Genomic DNA, 15,042 nt, shown 5'->3' on the forward strand with positions numbered 1-15,042 from the left:
GCAGGGCCAGAGGCAGGTCAAGGGGGGATGGACCAGGCTTAGGGCTCAGACGCGTTCCCAGTCTGAGCTCCTCCTTTCTGCTGGCAGACGCTGGGCTGGCTTGTTGAGGAGATAGTGCCACAGCGTGGTCTCCTGATGGGCGGCTCCTCCAGGGCTTTTGACTCATGATCCCAACGCTGCCTCCTTACGGACTGGTTGATTCCACTTCTGGTTATCCCGGTGGGAGGTGAGGGTCAGCTGTACCAGGAACACCAACGGACATCCTCGGGGCAAACATGATAGTGCCTTTTCCTTTCCTTCAGGCTGGAGCTAGGGAGCACCTGAGACAGGTAGAGAAGCTTATGGATTTTACCTTTGAGGTAATAGGTTGACTTCAAAATTATTATTTATCTTCATTTTTTAAATAGCGTAGCTTTAAAATATTTTTTTTTTTTTTTTGCATTACTGAGGATTGAACCCAGGGCCTTTGCACTGAGCAAAGTCCCATGCTCATAAATTAAACCTCTTTCTGCAGTATTGGGAGATTTCCAAGGCTACATGGCCTGCATGGATACCAATCAATCAGTGGGCCAAAAGGAACACCCAAATAAGTCTCAGCTGAGATAATAACACTAATGATAGTAATACTGTTGACGCCGGCTGTCATCCACAGGGTGCTTACTATAGACCAACCCTAGAAACTTTATTTACACGCACCTCTTTCTTTCATCTTTTCTAACAATCCTGAGATGGAAGGATTGTCATTCCGTATGACAGGTAGAGACCCCTAGGCTCAGAGAAGCTGACCGTGCTCTCAAGGTCACAAGGCTATGTGGAGGAAGAGCCAGGATTGGACCCAGGCCTCCCGTACTCTGAAGTCTGACTGTTCTGTGTTTTCCAGGCTGGCTTCCGTGTCCAAGTGCTTCCTTCTTTCCTGTTCCAAGGTCTGGAATAGCCTGAGCCGCTGCCTGGCCAAGAGTAGTCCGTCTATGGCCACAGCCTAGTCTGTCTCAGAAGAATAATGGTTCCTGTCATCAGTTCAATCTGCTCCCAACTCTCCGGAACCTCAGCGCTTACAGGCTGGCTGGCTGGAGCCGGGGCCTGGGTTTGATCACCTCACTCTGCTCTGGGACCGTGGGAGGATTTGGGACGCATCTTTTGACATTTTGCTTTGTCCTGTGTTCCAGTCAGTTGCCCCTGCTAGGCTAGAGCTACCGCTGAAAATCCCAAAACATGTCGCCAAGAAAGTGCAAATAATAATGCTCAACAAATGAATCTTCCAGTTCCGCACTGACTACATTTTTATAGTCAGGATTTCCTGGCAGAAGCCGCACATGTGAAACAGTCTTTGCAATCAGCCTGTGTTTATGGGCCCCTCCCTGAATATGCTTCCTCCTCCTGCCTCGTGCTGATGAAGAGAGACGATGGCATGCCCACCCCTCCCCTGGCACTTGTGCACTGCAGCTCGCCTGCTCCCCCCAACACCTTGGCCACCCACTTCAGGGCTGCAGAAGAGGCACGCCAGGTGTTCCCACACGAGGTCGAGGTTCAGAGCAAGAAAGCTGCTGTCATCTCACTTTGCCAGCATCCCCCTGGGGCCAAAGGGTGTGTGGGGCATGCACAACAAGGCAGCCTAGAAGTGCAAAGCCTGCAAACTGACAACAGCTGTACTTTTGTGCAAGTTAAGGAATAAAATGTGTGGTTTTTGTCTTTCAGATGCTGTTCTGTGAGGCAGGGGGTCAGATGTGACTTTTCATTGGCTGTGCTGGAGAAGGGGACGGCAGAGGGATTTGAGACTTCATTTTCTGTAGTTGTGGGTAGGTGCACACTGCTGCATTCCCCTGAGGGCTTTAGGGATAACCAAAGACACCCTCCAGATACCCTGGCATGCATGTGCATGCACACAACACACACACACACACACACACACACACACACAGAGATGCACAATCTTCCCTTCCTCCAAGACCTTCTTGAAACGTCCCAGGCCTAAGCACCAAACCTTCCTCTCTGCCCCAGTGCAGCCCAGGCACACACCCATCGGGCTGCAGAAGCACAGTATTCTCTCTGGGGTCTCTTTCGGCATCACACAGGGCTCTGCCCTTCCTATCCAATTCCCCGCTGCCTGAGAGCCTCTGGCTGCTGTGGGTAAGTGACTCAGTGTGACTCCGAGCAACTAAACGGCCCTCTCTGAGTCTTGGCTGCTTTTGATCTAAATTCATAATTCTTTCTTCTCGGGGTTGCCATGGGGAATTAGTGAACGTTACAAGCATAATACTTGCCATTTCCTTCTCTGTTTACTCTGCAGAGGAAAGAAGGGAGCGGCAGGCTGGGGTACGTGGGGCCTGAGCGATCCCTGTTCCTCTTTTTACTGTAGTGACCAAGGCCCCGGCACTGTGCTCTGTGAAAGTCTGACCAAGTCACTGCAGGGCAAGCTTCTGGGAAAGGGTGCATCTTGGCTCTGGATGTGCGCTGGATCCAGTGCTGCTCCCCTCTGTCCCCCCAGATCTCACTCTGGTCATCTCCATAAGCCAAGTGAGCCCAAGGAGCCTCTGCAGGTTCCCACAGCAGCCACACCTCTCGAAGACCCGGATGTACAGGGGGGGATTTTTTTTTTTTTTTAGTATTTTTATTGTGACACAACACACAGCACATCAAACCCTCCACCGTTACTAACCTTTCAGTATTCACAAAGTTTGCCACCATCACCACTACTCCTGTCTCCAGAACTCTTCGTCCTCCCAAACTGAAACTGCACAGCCAGAGCCACCAAGTCCCCGTTCCCTGTGCTCTGGTCCCGGCAACCTTTTTATTTTCTATCCCTTAAATTCTACTACTTTTGATACCTTGGGCACATGGAGTCGTCTGATATGTATCCTTTGCTCTCTGGTTCATTTGACTTAGCATAAGAGCCTCTTGCTGTAGGGCAACCACTGTTGTAGTCTGCCTCAGAATTTTCTTCCCTCCCCCTTCCCTTCTCTTCCTTCCTGTACTAGGACTTGGACCCAGGACCAGTGTTTTATTTTGAGATGAGTTCTTGCTAAGTCACTAAGTTGCCTTGGCTGGGCTCAAATTTATAAGCTTGCCCCACTCTCCCAGAGCGGACACGAGTGAAGCTGTAAGTTTTGTGTTGGTGAAGCTTTCTTCTCTTCCCTTTGCACAGACCCAATCTCTCATGTTCACGCGCTCGTGGAGTCAATATGTGCACGTGGAGTGTGTACAGCGTATGAGGCTCTGTGACAAGAGTTACAACAGTGTCTTTGCTCCCAGGCCAGGTTCTATAATGAGGGCTGGAGCTTCCGGCACAGAGTGGGGGTGTCAGGTTTCTGTGGCCAGAGAGATGGGTGTGTATCAGGAGAAGCTTTCCAGAGAGAGAGGGGTGCCCTCCCTTAGGTGAGGGTGACTTGAACACAGGCGTAGATATTTGGCAGGCCAGCTGGCCTGGGAAGCTATTCCAGCTAGGGAGGAAACCAGGTGTGCAGGAGTGTCGTAGATGCTGGGTAGGTGGTGGGCAAGGTGCAGAGGGTTAGGAGGATGCGGGCAGTGCCAGCAATAGGCATGAGGTATGCAGCAAAGCATGGTGGGAGATGAGCCTGCAGGGGCTGAAGGGCCCGGGACCAGCATCACCATACAAAGGGACCTCCTCCAAGAAGGAGCAGCCTGGGAAGGCCTCATGGGAAGCATGCAGAGAAAGAGCACTGTTGTGTGCACTCCTAGACCGAAAAACATGTTAGTTCAGCGGATGAGGTCACGGACAAAGTGATTCCCAAGCTCACCATGTCTCCTTAAATCAGTGAGGCAGAGATGGCAGGTCCCCAGTGTAAGGGGAATTCACTCAGTCTTGGTCTGGGACAAGGGAGAGCTAGCTGTGCATTATGGGCTGGGGACGGTGTCAGTGTGTGGGGAGGCCTGGGGTGACTAAGGGGTACCAGCCAGCCCCCCAGTCCCAATCCACAATCTCTGCCTGCATTAGGCCGAAGTAGCTAAGCAAATCAAGTAGGGAGCACTCAGGAAACCCTGCCAGAGTGAGGGGTGAGGAGCAGCGGAGGACTCTGACACTTACCTAAGGGAGAGGAAGGAGTCTCAGAGTTGAGTCAGGACTCCTGGCTCAGATCCTGCCTCTCTGAGTCACCACTCTGTGTACATGCAGAATCGCTCAATTGCTCTGAGTTTGTGTTCATCTTAAAACAGTGGCGATAAGGTCTTCTTTGTTTATATGAGATTAGGAATTCAAAAGTGATTCAGATAAATAAGGTGGGGTTGTGATTACAGCCCTGAACTCTGGGCCTGCTTTCTGGTGCCGATGGGGTTGTGCACTGGAAGTGACTGAAGGGACAGCTTGTCCAGGGGAGTGGGGAACACTGTGAAAACAGGAAGCTGAGCTAGGATTCGGGTGCACACACACAGGCAAGACATTGCTGGCTTCCCTATGATGCTCTGGCGATAGATGGAGCCTGGCCTGAGACTCCAGGAGGGGTGACAGTCATGCCATCATGGGACTTGGCATCATCCTGAGGAGGACTTTGCCTGGGAACTGTCTCCATAGTGAACATAGCTGAGTTCACTGAGCATAAGTACCATGCCAGCCATTCCCAGGAGCAGAGCTCCTGATCTGAATTCAGAAGCACAAACTTGCACCCCAGTCCCAGATGGGCCCCCATGGTCACAGCAGCGGTGGGCCCGTGGCGTGTGTGCTACAGCAGGCTGTTTGCTTCATCGAAAGTTCTAAAAGGTTTGCCATCACTGGCCCAGAAAATTTCTCTGTGCTAAGTTCCTCCTGTGTGGCCCTGAAAGTACCCAACTCACTTGGTGGGCAGCAGTCGGGCTTTTTAAACTGGTAGGAGCTGAAGACACGCTCCTTCCTCTGGCCTTTCCCCAAGCAGGCAGCTAAGCAGTGGTGCTGGCTTCCCTGCAGCTGTTCCCACCAATTGCAGGTCCAGGGGGCCACCCATCCGCCCAAGGCACTTTGCTGCTCCTGGGCCTCAGCTGCCCAGCACGCCTGTAAAAGCTAAGAATACGTCATAAAACCGCCGTAAGGTTTTATGAGCCCTCTTTCCCAGGGACCAATCCTGGTGCTGTGAATCACATCAGCATCTGTAGTGCGGAGCTGGGAGTAGGCGAGCAGATGGGCTAAGCAGAGGCAGCTTCGAGCAAGCCGCAGGATGCTGTGGCCTCCCAAGGGTTCCAGCTCTAGGGACCTGGCTGACTGTCCTGCCTCCGTGGTAGGGCCATTCAGTTTGGTTCCAGGGACAGGAAAACAACAACAAAAATAAATTGCAGGGGTGGGGTGGGGTGGGGTGAGGGTGGAGGAAAGGAGATGTAGAAGTGCAGGACAAGAATTTGGAGTCAAAGGACCTTAGCCTAGGTCTGGCCTCCTCCATTTTCCACCGGGTACCTAGGACAGGTCACTTACCCTCTTTGGGCCTTCACTTTATCATCTGTAAAATGGGGATAGTAGTATTGTACTTAGTTGCTCAACTAAGATCACAGACGTCAAGTGCTTAGCAAGATGGCTGGAACACACTGGTCAATAATATTATAGTAAATGCAAAATCAAGGGTTATTTTAATAATTTAAAATGTAGATATTATTTTTGAACATTGATTTAGTAATAAATGGCCAATAGGTAGTTTCTGAATGAATATGTGACTAGATAGATAAAGGAACACATAAATAAATGGAAAGTGTTGAGGAGGAAGAAAATCAGAGCAAAGGGGAAAAACATCGAGCTCATCTCTTTCCTCATGAAACACTCTCTCTGGTCTCCATCTCTTTAGCACACCTTGACAGCTTCATCTTATCTCGTGGTATCGTCTAGCTCTCATCGTTGTAGACTCTTGATTCATCTTTTCATTCATGTCTTTACTCATGGCTTACTTTACTGAGCAACTACTAGACCTTTAGCAGTGTTCTATGTATATAAACAAAACACATGAAACTTTGCTCTTGACATTTAAGTTTTGGTGATGACCGAGGTGCAACATAGCAAAAAACACGGTGAATAACTCCACTGCACATCTGACCAGGTATCGTTAGTGCTGCAGAGGGCCAGTGAGGAGCTGGTGCATGGCAGGAGAGCGCGTCATGGTCTTTAGAGGGACCTCAGTTTGGGTGTCCTCTGACGTGGTGCTGCTGGAGTGAGACCTGGCAGGAGGGAGGGAGCTGGGAGACTCTCGAAGAGGGATATGGCGATCAGCTTTCCGTCATTACAACAATCCCTGAGCTAATCAACTTATAAAGAGATTTATTTTGGTTCAAGTTACAGAGATCCCAGTCTGTGGTTGCTGAGCTGCTTGGATTTGGCCCTGTGGGGAGACAGCACTTCATGGCAGAAGTATGTGGTGGAGCAAAACTTCACTTTATGACCAGGGAGCAAAAGGGAAGAAGAGGAAAAGTCCAGTGGCTCACACGCTGATCAGAGTCTGCCTGCAGTGACCTGAAGATTTCCCATGAAGCCCCACTTCCTAAAGTTCCACCACTTCCAAACTCTACTCTAGGCTGGGGACCACTCATCCAAACCACAGGAAATAAAGGCTTGTGCAAAGGCCCTGCAGCAGGAAAGAACATAGGCGGTATCTATCCAATATTTCACAGAAAAAGAAGGTAGATTGAGAGTATACTCCCCACACCTGCCCCAGGGAGAACTCCAGCTGGTTTGTCACCCTTCTTTCTTATGTGTCCCTCGTCCTGTCCCTGTTCTGCTATGTCTACCCTGGCCAAGGCTCTTTCCTGACAATAGATGGTGTTGAGAACTAAATTTCCTTTTCAATTTGTAATTTAAATACTATCAATGCTTCTGCGAGATGTCACTTTGGAGAGACAAGGTAGCTGTGAATCGTGGATCAAACCTGCGAGAAAGAAGGAGGTGAGGGAAGTGGCCAGGGGACGCAAAGGCCAGGGAGATGAGCCACTCTGGGCAGACCTGGTGACAGAGGGCTGGCGCTTACCTCAGTTCTGCCAACGAATGGAATTACAGTGGGAAGAGCCCTAGAGCAGGAGTCCAGACACACAGTTCCACACTTGACCAGGTCAGTTTAGTCTCTGGCCCCAGGTCCCTGCCCTCTGTCATGTCAGGATGGCAGACTTGGAGAAGTCTAATACTCTCCAACTCTAAAAGGCGTGTGTCTGTTTTCCCCAAAAGACTATGAACTCCTACAAGGAGAAGTTTGACTTGGCTTTGTGCCCTATGCATTGTGTCCCAGGGCCAGGGCTGATGAGCTTGCAGAGGGCTGGATTCTCAGGGAAGTTTCCCCATAGCCTAGGGTCTGGGACCGTGTCTCTTCGCGGCTCTGGTCTCACACATCCTGCTTGACTGAGCATTGACCTCTTCGGCCCAAGGGAGCTCCTATCAAGGGGCAGCTGATGGGAAACATCAGTTTGTTTACTGTTCATTAACTTGTAAGGGAAAGGATGCTGGGAGCTGGCTAGATGAGAGAGGAGGCCTGGGCCAGCCTGCCTTCCTCCGGAAGACTCCGAGGCAACCCACCCAGCTCTTCCTCGCGCCCTCTCCGTTCTGAGCCCTGGCTCCACAGCGCCTGCCTGCCAGCCCTGGGAGTCTCCAGCCCTGTGCTGCTCTCACTTGGAGCCAGATGCCCTAATGAAGGGAGCCTGTGTTCCTGCATGCATCCGCATGCCTCCAGAGTGAGCCCTGCTGGCTGTGCGCAAGGCCCAGTAATAGGCTGGCTATTGATCTGTGGATAGTAATTCTGAAGCAACCATTGCTGCTCTGCAGGAGAGCCCCTAATGGGGATATGGTGATTATAGAGCAATGGCTTGGACTGCCAAGAAGTCTCTGGAAAGCTACAGTGGTCCTCAACTCAGCACCACGCTCCCCAGCTTCGTGGAGATGGAGCCTCCAAACCCTTCCCTTCCTTAACTGTGGGAGTCAGGAAGAGGGACGGTAAGGTTGGGATCTCATATCTAACCCTGACTGGCTGATGAGGCTCAGGCAGGGAAATCCGGAAGCAATGTGGACTCTGCATCCAGCCTGCCAGCAGGCTTCCATCAAGGAGTTGAGGTGTCGCTGGTGACCCGAAAGTGACATTTCAAGCTGGTGCACCAAGTGAAATGCCTTCCCGTGGGAAAATAGCTCCAGATGACTGGGTCACATCCAAGCGGAAAGAGAGCCTGTGCTATTGACCTACAAAAATAACGAGTGTAAAGAAAATCATGAAACCCAGCTTTGGTACCTCATTTCCATGTCATCAGTCCTGTGCAGAGAAATCCCTCAAGGCCTGGCTTCTGTCCTCAGGAAAGGCTCTAAAGTATAGTGCTTTGCACCTGAGGATTCCCATGACAAGTCCTGAGGCCTTGGGAATTCTTTACTAAGTTTTAGTTAAACTCTTTTAAAAATGGGGATAGTGAAAAGAACAGGGCAGGTAGGCAAAGCCTGATAAAAACCAGGCGGGAATCTCTATAGGTCATAAAACACCAACCAACAAGGCTGTTGGAGTTGGGGGGGGGGGCTAATTTGAACCCAGGGCCTTTTCCCTGAGCTAAAATTTCCTTCATTGTATTTTATTTACTTTGAGACAAGGTCTTGCTAAATCACTGAATTGCCTGGGTCTGGTTTTGAACTCATGATCCTCTTGGCTCAGTCTCTCAAAGTGGTGGGATTACAGCTTTGTGCCACCACACATGGCTGGGTCTACTTTCCACAGCTAGCAATAAGTGGCATTTTAAATCAAGATGTCAAGTACCGAGGTGTTTCTGTTTACATTTTGTTTTTCACCTTGGTCATAAAAACTGACTATAATCTGAGTCCCAGAAAGGCAGGAAGGGATTAGAACAGACCCCCAATGTGACCAGCCCCCATCTTTCCTCCATCAGCCCACCCTCATCCCAAGCATCCTGCCAGCTCCCACACTGTTGAACAAAGGAGTGGCCGAACCTCTATGGATCACGCCTGTGAAATGGTATCTTAAGGCCATTTAGCTCTGTCCCTCCTTGGGTCCTCCACTGCCTGGCTGCATCAGGCTCCCTGTGCCTTCTTGGTGCTCACCTACACATACCCCTCCTCCTATTCCTAGGTGGCTCCGGGTTGGCCAAGATAGATGTCCTTCACCAAGAGGGGTCCCTTAGGATTCTTTAAGTGGCTGGGAGGGGGCAAGAGCGCACATATTTTTGGTACCAGAGATAATCAGATAATTGTGCAATTAGCAGTCATTTTATGGCTCCTGTAATTTCCTTCTAACAAGAGCCCCTTTAAAAAAAAAGTCAGAGGGATTTCTTCTTTCCCCTGTTGTTGTTTTGTCTGGAGTGTGTCTGTCATCAGAAATTCGGTCGGACACCTACGCGCTTGGCGGGAAGCTTGGGGGAGAGGGAAGGTGCGGGAGGCAGAGCTCCTGGGGGAGGGAATCTGCTCGGCTCCCTGGAGCTCAGCCCGCGGGAGGGGACCGGGCAGGGAAGGCCGCTCCAGTCTCCAGAGACGCCTCCTGTTTCCACAGCGACTCTCCCAGCACCCCGTCTCCACTGCCCGCCTCAAACCCCTCACCGCCGGGGAGGGAGACTTGGGAAAGGCACTGGAGGCTGGGCGGGCGCAGCTGGGCTCCTCCAGCGTTTTGGGGAGCCCTTTACTCACTTTACAGGCCTTGCCTTTACTTGTCGCAGCGCAGTTGGGGTGTAGGGGCAGAGCTCCAGTGCCCGCGTCCTGGCATCGGTGCCCCCTTTGCCACGTGGGTTTGGTCACAGAGGGCACAAACACCCTCAAGGCTGTGTGCCAGGTAATTACTAGGCAAATTCCAGGCGACTGACCCTCCCCGCCTCCGGCCCCCTGCAGCACCTGCTGTGTGTTCCCTGATTCGGCCAGCTGTGCAATCAGCTCCAGATAACCTGCAGGGACCCGTAATTGCTCTGGAGTTGCCAGACTTTGCAAGGTAAGCACGCGGTGCTCCTCACGGGCCCGGGAGCTGCGTGCCTGGCGCCACCCTTCTGGCCCCGCTGCACCGGACCTGCGGAAGCCGCGTGCTGCAGGTGGGGCGAGCTGCGATTCTGCTCAGAGCCAGAGCAGCTCTGCGCTAAGGGAGCTGGAGTGGGAGGAGCTGGTGCAGAAAGGGGAGCAGGAGGCGAAGCCTGGGCGGCTTGTGGCAGGACGAGGGGCCACTTTGCCCTGTCCCCGGGCAAGGGGGCCTCTGGGGAAATGGGATCCTCCTGTCCCTTCCCCCGGGTGCATAGGCGCCTCATTGATGAGCCTTGTCATCATCCTTCAAGTGCAATTTTTTTAAATTGCAAAAATCTTACAGAGCTATTAACCTCAAAAGAGTTTAACATATGGCAGACCGAGTCTCCCTCTTACCCTAATTATAAGGCTTGCAGTAATGGGGCTGTCTTTTAAGTTACAGCTGCTGCGCTTTTGGCTTTCGCTAACATTACATCCTATTAAAGAGCTACATTAAATGCATGCAAATTGCTGGAGCGACCGCACTCTCCCGACCAATGAGAGGGCCGGATTGCAGCCCAGGCGGCCTTATCGGGGTCAGACTCACCCTGCTGCGAGCGCTATATGATCTATCAATCACACTCCTCTCATTAATTAACTAATTCATTAAATATCTTTATATATGAAGGCCCGGCCAGGCGGAACATTGTGTTGACAGGGACGTCCCGTCAGCGCTTAGCCCTGCGTGCCCCTCCCCTCCTGCACCAGTTACCCGGTCACTACGAGAGGTCAACTTCCCGGGGCCTGCAGGCACCGGAGCAAGCACCGCTGGGCTCCTGGGGGCGTCCTCCGTGGGCCTCCTTCTGCGTGACCCCCATCTGGCCTGCCTCCCTGGTGCACATGTCCTCTCTCACCAGCGTAGTGCTCTAATGAGCTGAGGGTGTCTCTTCCGCCTGGGCTCTCAATGCGACCCCTAGAGGGCCCGCTGGGAAGGGTCTTGCTCATCCTGGGCTCCTGTGCCTGGCACAGCGCGCAGCACCCCCATAGTGCTTTGAATGCTTATGCCCAGTTGGAACCCTTTCCCTGCTCCCGACCTTGCAGCACCTGTGAGGCCTTGTCCGCTGCACTCCTGCAGAAGACTCTAGAAAGGAGAGGAAGACAGCCTTGTGAACGGTCCCTGGTGGTGCTAGAAGGGGAGCAGGGCTGGAGGAACTTTAAAAGTTCAGAGCTGGTCAACAACGTAGACACAGCGCCCAGACTCTGAAGCAATCTCGTGTACCAAGGAGAAGGAGGGTGTGTCATTCCGTGAACAACAGACATTTTAGAACTGATGCTGGTGGTTTTGTGTGTATGTAAAGTTTATTATAGACCACAGATATCAAACTCATTAATTCATGAAATAGCTATACAGTATATGAAGATTCAGCTAGGTAGAACATATTGGCGGTGCGCATGTGTGCATGAATTATTGAGCATTATATGTCACTTTTCTGTGTTATTTAATGTTGCCAATAAGGTTGTTGGTGTTTATTTTTGCTTCTAGGGTCTCAGAAAAGAAAGGAGGCTCGTGGACTACTACTAGTAGTAGTCCAAGGGTCCAGTGGCAGTGCCGGAAGTCAGATGGGTTTTCTGGATTCAGAGTGCTCAGTGCCGTATCATCAGAATGCAGAAAAGTGGTACTTGTGAGATCAGCAATTGGGCAATTCTTCTCAGTCACCTGGTGCCCTGGTACCCTCACCGTTGTCTCCTTGCCTGGGCTGGTGAGTTGGAAAGATGGAGGTGGGAGCACATCCCACCAAGCAGGCTTCTAGCTCCTAACTGCGTTTAGAGGAACTGGAGTGGTTTTCCACATGGAACACCTGGGGTAGACAGAAGCAGCTGCCTTATGCTTCTGCGTCTGAAATATCTGGTTCTTGTGCAGCTGGGTGCAAAAATGGGCTGACATGGGCAGCTTCTGCAGCTGCTGCAGAACAGTCATCAAACTCAGGGCTCTGCTGGAGAAGGTTCTATGCAGGTGCTGGCCCAAGTTCCTCCTGTTCAGCTCATGCCAGTTCCCAAACAAAGGATGGTGTGCAGCAAATGTGAAAAGCTTAGTAATTCCCAGGAAAAAGCCGTTCCCAGGTCTTTCTGTGCTGCCTCTCTCCCGCTCCATCATACTTGCTCTCATACCCTTCCAAGACGTGGGGCTAATGGACTTTGGCCGTGAGCCCCTGTGATGCTGGGTACCAACCTCACCGTTGGCCTCTAGAGCTTCTTGTAGCCCCCTTGGTTCCCAAGAATAGTTTTGGAATGGGGCGTGCTGAGGTAATGGGGGTTAATGGTAACCTCAGAATCAATTTTCCCTCCCAGAAGAAAATTCTCCGGGCTTAGGCTGCACACACTGTAATAGTGAAAATGGCTCTAGATTTGAAAAATTGGCACGTTGTAGTCCAACAAGGCAATTTTTGAATTGTTCCATGCAGCTGTGCGCCTCTGGATGCGATGCTGCTTGCGTCCTAAAGCCGTGGATGGAGAGCATTTTTCAGCCAAAAACAGTTTAGAACTGATTTTTTTCTTCTGGCCTCTCAGTCTGAATTTGGTTTTTCATTGTTGTTGTTCACTTTCCCAAAAACCCTTGGAATTTTGGTCTCTGCCTTAGCAGATTAGACAATGCCAGAGTGTGGTGGCTCTTTGCAGAATGTCCTTTGTGCAGGCTTGAAGGCAGAGGAGGGCCTGGGAGGGCAGAGGGTTTCCTGAGGAGTAGGGTTCACATACAGGTAGCCAGGAGAGCTCCGGAGTGCAGCTCTGCTCGGCTCTTCCTGGCTGCTGTCAGAGGCAGGCCTTTCTCGGACTGAATGAAAGAACCCGAAGGAAGACGTGTCTTTGATCACTGCACAGGATACTTGATTTTGATGAGCTGTGTTTGCTCTCCTGTAAGATGAGAACCATTTTGTCCTAGTTTCACAAACAGTAAAGTGCAAAACAAGGCATCTGAGAATAAAAAAAAATAATGTAGGATGTATATTTCAAGTAATGAAAACATAGACTGCCACGCAGTGTACCAATTACTTAGTAAATGTCCTTGTCCAGATGGGGAAATGGAGGTTGCCCAAGGTCACGTATCTGGTGGGTGGATAAGATCTTCATCTCACTGCATGGTGCTTCGGGCATTTTGGGTAATGACCCAAATAGCTGGGGGTAACCATTGTTCTGTTCCTCTGCTCTGGTGGCCACAGCTCTCTTCTTTCAGCTTATTTCCCCCTCCATCAGTCCTGTTAATGGAGGGACTTATTTGGTGACTGGAGATGACAGCCAAGTAATGTGTTGAAATGGAACACAGGCTGAGTGCTGAACCGGTGGCTAACCTGCTACTGTTCTTGCTGCTGCCTGCCTGTTCTCATGAAAGGTCCTCTGATCTCCAGCATGGCCATGGCTCATCCTGTATTTCTCCGCTTAAAGTCCTGGCTCCTTTCAATGGCTTCTTGTGTTGTTCACGAGATGACATGTGTCTGCTTCTCTTTGTCCCAGGTCTCATGACTTTTGGCCTCCCCCAATCTTACCTCATTTTTCTGGCTCAGGGACATCTTTTTGCCTTTCCCTTAAATGCATCATGCCGTCATTTGTCTTTGCATTCCTTATTTCCCTTTGCACAATTGACTCTTTCCTTTGTCTAGAAAACTCTGCAAGCAGCGTCTCGTCTCATTCCTACTGCTTTTTACCTGGTTAACTTCTCCTTACCCTGCAGTGTCAACTGAGGTCCTAGTTTCTCTTCACTGAGCTCCTACATCTGGATTAGCTCCACCCCTAGCTTCTAGAGGCACTCTATTACCCTCTGCTACAGCCTCTCACTGCTTCCATTGCTCATTGAAATCTCCTGCTAGAAATTAAGCTGCAGAGCGCAGCGGTGTAGTATGTCCACGTTCACTGCCCTCTACCAGGCACCCTGCAGACTGCCTGTCTCATGATGGAGACTCCGTGGACCGAAGAATGAGCTGCACAAAAGTGATACCACTACCAGGTAACCAATCAAAACAGCTGACATTCATTGAGTGTATCTGTATGCCAGAACTTTGCACATCATTTAATTAATATTAGTTCTTATGTTAGTGGAGTGAAATGAGAGATCAGGGTTCTAGTTCTGACTCTGTCACCAGCCCATTCTGTGACTTTCAACAGTTACCATGGTTTCCTGTTCTTTAGAATGAAGGTGAGAGAAGAGAATTCACTGCTCTGTTCTTATTCCTGAGCAGAGGGAATCAGGAGCAGTAGAGTGGGCCTAGAGGGAATTGGCTCTTAGAATTCAGAGAACCAGCAGACACAGAGGGTCACCTTTCTAGTCTGGGAGCAGGAGGAGAGGGATCTGGCAGAGGCTGGGAAGGGCAGCGGGTTGCTCTTCCATGCTGGGGTAGAGCTTCAAAATAGAGAAGCCCGCTGCTAGCTGAGTCATTAACGCTGGTCTCCTCGCTGCCACCTCAGGCATTGTCTGATTTAAGTGTAATAGCTTGTTTGGTGGATTTTGCCTTCCATAGAAATCCCCCCAAGAGTGAAGTGCTGCATTCAGCAGAGAGAGCACGGGCCTTTGTGCTCTGATGGCTGGGCCTCAGCTGAATGTGTTTGGAGTTGGTTATCAAAGGGGAGGATAAATTAGAGCACAGGGCTGAAAAGAGAGGAAGAGGGGGCCCTTTCATGAGCATGGCTGAGCACTTAGGCAGCTGACCGCGGGTCTGGGAAGCCCCAAGGCTGGCCTCTTGCTTTTTGGCAAGAGAGTGCTACAGGAAGGGCTGGCTGTGTCCGGTCAGATCCCAGAATCCAAGACCCAGCCAGGGCCTTGGGGGGCGGGTATAGGTGCTGCGAGCAGTCTTCGCAAGAGAATAGCTGAGGAATGGCTCCTTTTCTCTCCCTACCGTGATCTGTTCCTTTAAAGCGCACGTTAGATGTTTTCACAAGACTTAAGCCCATTCATTGGATCAAGTTCTGCAGGCTCCAAAGGGCCTCTTTAGTCTTGGGAAACTCTCCAGGGGCTTGGACCCCTCTTTTTATCAGCCCTTCCCCCACCTGCCTCCCTCCAGCCCCTCTTGCAATTCACACTTGCAAGCTGGTTCTCAGGCCAGTTATATAGAGCTCATGGATCAAACACAATGATGTAGCTCCCAGAATAAGCCATCCTGGGCAGTCACCATTCTCTGTGGACTTGGCTTCTGATGTCC

The sequence above is a fragment of the Cavia porcellus genome, unplaced genomic scaffold (genome assembly GCF_034190915.1).
Source record: "Cavia porcellus strain 051 isolate PalLab524CR breed Dunkin Hartley unplaced genomic scaffold, mCavPor4.1 scaffold_9, whole genome shotgun sequence".
Classification (NCBI taxonomy): Eukaryota; Metazoa; Chordata; class Mammalia; order Rodentia; family Caviidae; genus Cavia; species Cavia porcellus.